At 39.7% G+C, this 5,000-nt stretch overlaps 1 protein-coding gene across 5 annotated transcripts in view; it reads right to left on the bottom strand.

Moving 5' to 3' along the window:
* Window positions 1-5,000, bottom strand: part of LOC309501029 (receptor-type tyrosine-protein phosphatase mu) — a 299,591-nt gene that overhangs the window by 293,652 nt on the left and 939 nt on the right. The window lies entirely within an intron of this gene.

Raw genomic sequence — 5,000 nt, 5'->3', positions numbered from 1 at the left:
GCTTAAGTATTGTAGATCTTGTAGTATTAATTTTCACATGCAGTTACACATTGTAGGTTAAAAACAAGAAAGTGGCTGGTAAAAACATTGAGTGGCTGGTAGATTTTTAAATCCACCAGCCACAGTGGCCTGTGGACAAAAAAGTTAATTTCCATCCCTGTCACACACTCACTCACACCCACACTCACACACTCACTCACACCCTCACTCACACACTCACACCCTCACTCACACACTCACACCCACACTCACACCCTCACTCACACCCTCACTCACACCCTCACTCACACACTCACACCCTCACTCACACCCACACTCACACACTCACTCACACCCTCACTCACACACTCACACCCTCACTCACACACTCACACCCACACTCACACCCTCACTCACACCCTCACTCACACACTCACTCACACACTCACACCCTCACTCACACCCTCACTCACACCCTCACTCACACCCTCACTCACACCCTCACTCTCACCCTCACTCTCACCCTCACTGACACACTCACTCACACCCTCACTCACACCCTCACTCACACACTCACTCACACCCTCACTGACACACTCACTCACACCCTCACTCTCACCCTCACTCTCACCCTCACTCACACCCTCACTCTCACCCTCACTCACACCCTCACTCTCACCCTCACACTCACCCTCACTGACACACTCACTCACACCCTCACTCTCACCCTCACTCTCACCCTCACTCACACACTCATTCACTCACTCATACACTCACTCACTCACTCACTCACTCACACACACACACACACACACACACACTCACACACTCATTCACTCACTCACTCACACACACTCACTCACTCATACACTCACGAACACACACACAACCTCACACACTCACGAACACACTTACGAACACACTCACGAACACACACCAGATTGTTATCGTGAGCACTTCAAAATACCGCAAATAATTCCTTTTTATGAATGCATGCAAGAAGAAGATATTCTGAGAAGATATTCTGAACAAAATAGTTTCAGTTACCATCGACTTCCATTGTATGAACACTGAGACATGAGAGACATGTGAAGTCCTGCAGGTTTGAACAACATGAGGGTGAATAAATGATGACAGAATGATTATTCATCTCAGCGTGATTTCATTTTAACTAATAACCACACAAACATGAGCTCATCCTCAGCATTTGCTCCTGAAGCGTCGCCGTATGATGTGCGGCTCACACACACACACACACACACACACGCGCACACACACACACACGCACACACACGTGTTGTTTAGCCGTGAGTAAGACCTGCTGTTGTTTTTGTCAGGATAAAAGTCAGACGTGACAGTCATTAGAGACACGTTCTGTTCTCTCATACACACCCCACCTGTGGGTCACATGACCAAACGCAAGCCAAGAACCTGCACGTCAAAGCCAGAAACACACGTACACACACGCTCGATGAACACACTGAAAGAATTATTCAGGATTATCCAATAAGAACAAATGTAGGGGCGGAGACTCGCTTCTAGGCATCAGATGCTGATTGGATTTTGAGATGTGGGCGTGGCATTCAAACTCTTGAATTTAAGAGTGGTTTAAACACACTAAATGATTGGAGGATTCCACCTTACGTCAAAAAGAACACCGGGTCTCAATCGCTATAATAACAGCGTGGATTATTCGTACAAAATAGTAAAAACATAAATAATAAAAAAAAAGACTTTTCTCTTGATGTGATGAAATACTTAAGATTAAATATAATAATATATAAGATTAAATATAGAACTTACAAAAATCAAATAAAGGCAATTCTTCTCTTTTCAATAAATATACATACACATATACAGTATATATCTATCTATCTATATATATATATATATATATATATATATACTGTATATATATAGACCTTGTACTGTTCATTTTGTACCGGTAGAACTGCATGATTCTGGATAAATCAAAAATCAAAAAAAAATTGTTTTAAACAGATATCACGGTTTTCCCACGATTCTGAACACACAACTAAACAAAATAACATGTAATTCACTAGAGGTTCTGATAAAATGTTATTTGCTGCAGTCTATTTAAAAATGTTTAATTAATCTGAATTAATTTCTAACGAATGATTCAGTGACTCACTCATAAATACTTGTTTCATTATTGGATGAATCAGCGTTTTTGAACGAATCTCGTGAATGAATGATTCAATGATTCAATTTTAACAGTCACTTGTCGCCACCTACTGGTGTAACTATGTAATGATATAATCTTTATTTGAAGCATAAAGTTACTTTTAATAGGTGATTTACTCTATTTTGATCAGTACCGTAGACATCAGTGTTTATATCTGAACTATAAGCTTTTATTCCAGTTCTTCTGTGATAATAAGAGTATTTGTAACACTGATGTAATGATACTGTGTGGCTGAAAACACTGTTTCATATCTATACATGACAACGGCTCTCTCAGGATCAGAACGAAGATTTAAATAAGTGATTTTATGAATGATATAATAGATACAGGCGAATCATTGTCATTTAGGAATAAGATCATGTATGTGTTTGAATCGAGACTGCCATCTTTTAACGATTAATCGTACCGCTGATAAATGACAAACTCAGTCTGCATAAACTCCGCCCCTTCAAGCTGATGCTCATCTGCATACATGCATGAGAACCACGCCCACATCTCAACATCCAATCAACAACTGACACATGCAAACAAGTCTCCGCCCTACTTTTTTCTTTTTTTTTTTTTAAACATGTGACACTCGGATGTATGTCGCATTACAGAAGAAAATATCTGATGCTACTTCTATTTAATCACGACTTTATGGCCACTATGATTTCTTTAAAGAAAAATAGAATTGATTTTAGTGGAAAGTTGTTGTGCATGAAGGCATTCATATGCATGTGTCACTGTTTTAAAGACTCAGTATGAATGACTCACTTATAATGTCTCCACGCGTGAAACTTTAACATTAAATGAGAAATAAGACATGGGCTACTTTAGGCTTTTAATCAGAACTTCTGACATGCAGTCTGAAGCTTTTCTTCTCCTCGAGCACATTTGATGTGTTGGCCGTCGAGTCGAGCGGCAGTAATCAGGCTTTGAGTGACGGCTCAAACTTACGAGCGAGTCTTCTGGTGAATTAAAGCACCAGTAGGTGTCAGTCAGACGGACTCCTGCGGCACACAACGCCATCAATCATCACACTACTGGAAGACCTGAACGCGTGTTATATTTATACAGATTACCCAGTGCTAATCGATGATAGCTGGAGCTCTGTGCGTGTGTGTGTGTGTGTGTGTGTGTGTGTGTGTGTGTGTGTGTGTGTGTGGAGACGAGAGATGCTTGTAAATCACACGGATGCTAAAGAGCTCGACTCTCCTCTGACGCCAATACACACACACACACACACACACACACACACACACACACACACACACAGCCTCAGTCCAATCACTAATAAAACATTCGTTTTTTTAGATAATCATGGTGAAAATCCAGCGTTTAATGTTGTTTAAATTTAAATATGTCATTTTGCTGATCAAATATGAGTTTTAACGGATACAATTATTGACTACAGGGAGACTTTAATATTTTTTCTGAAAGTTCTCTGGGAGTTCAAAATGTGCGGTTTATTAAATGTTTTTCAAACATATGGGGAACATTCAATTTTGCAAAAATTATAGGAATTTTACTTCTGAGTGTACAAATTGTAACATTTAAAAAACATTAAACGAACACCCAACTAAAACATTTCATGCATAATTAGTGCAAACGTTTTGAGAACATTATCAAAGACTAGGTAACTTTGAATGAATGTTGTATTAACGTTACTTGTTCATATCAAGAGAACATATTGGGAAAATTTGCTAACCCTGTTTGTGAGTTTTGGGACATGTACATTAGTTTAGTATATCAGTACCAAGGTATAATCATCTGATATCAACACTGGTGCTACCAAAATCAGCTCTGGCTTACGGAGCGGGTCGGAAAACAGCATGTTGATGAATATAAAGGTGGCTATTTATGTTTTTATAATGCATACGCTGCTCAGGGATGTACGTTACAGTGTTTTACCACAGTCAAAGTGTGTGTTTCAGGCAAGGATCAGATGAACAGCAGCACAGCTGTGATGTGAATTGATGTACGTACAGTATATGCATATGTACAGTCGCTATAAGTGAGCCATGCTGCCTCCTACAGGCAAACAGAGGAACTGCAACACACCTCCACATATACAGTACAGTCAAAAACATATTTGATATAAACTTGAAACATTTTTGCATGTATGCAATCACTAACTGACATGTTCTGGGGTTCAAATGGGGTTTAAATGTCAAGAACACTGATCAATCTCACTGAATCTGTGAAGGAAAAAAGCCAATCTCATGAAAAATAGATGCGATTTAAATATAAAGAGCAACTAGTCATTGTTCCGCATAAACTAACGGAAAAATACAAGCCTACTCAAACTGACACACCATTATCAATGCATTCATTCACATATCGATTTAAACGTCACTAATGCGCCCTATTACACGGGGAAATCTATTGTTGAGGGATAAAGCGACCCTGTTACAGTCCGTTCCGCGTGCCCTCGGGCTCCTGGAGAAACACACCTGAGTTAGGCTACACTTCAACTGATGCAGACAAAAATGAGTCTGGATCTTAAAACAGTCCATTTCCCACCATCGAAACCAAACACAATAAGAGCCCCGTTTCATGAGAACGCACGGAGAAGCAAACGCAATACACTCGCGTTTTACTTCACACTGTATGCATTGCATATCATGATGATTAAGTTTTGATTGACAGGTCACATCTCAGACTAAACGCCATGCAAAAGCGTGTAAAAACTTTGAATAAACATGATAATCAGGGAAGCACAGCAATGCCTTCGGTCAGTTCCAGAGAGCCACCTTACATCCATTAATAAATCAATCGAATGAACTAATGTGTTTCATTAGACAGAAATCCATACAGAGTAACGCATTAGAAA

The sequence above is a fragment of the Leuciscus leuciscus genome (assembly GCF_965113295.1).
Source record: "Leuciscus leuciscus genome assembly, chromosome: 6".
Taxonomy (NCBI): domain Eukaryota; kingdom Metazoa; phylum Chordata; class Actinopteri; order Cypriniformes; family Leuciscidae; genus Leuciscus; species Leuciscus leuciscus.
The sequence above is the reverse complement of the archived record's forward strand: the minus strand, read 5'-3'. Positions and strand labels throughout refer to the sequence as shown.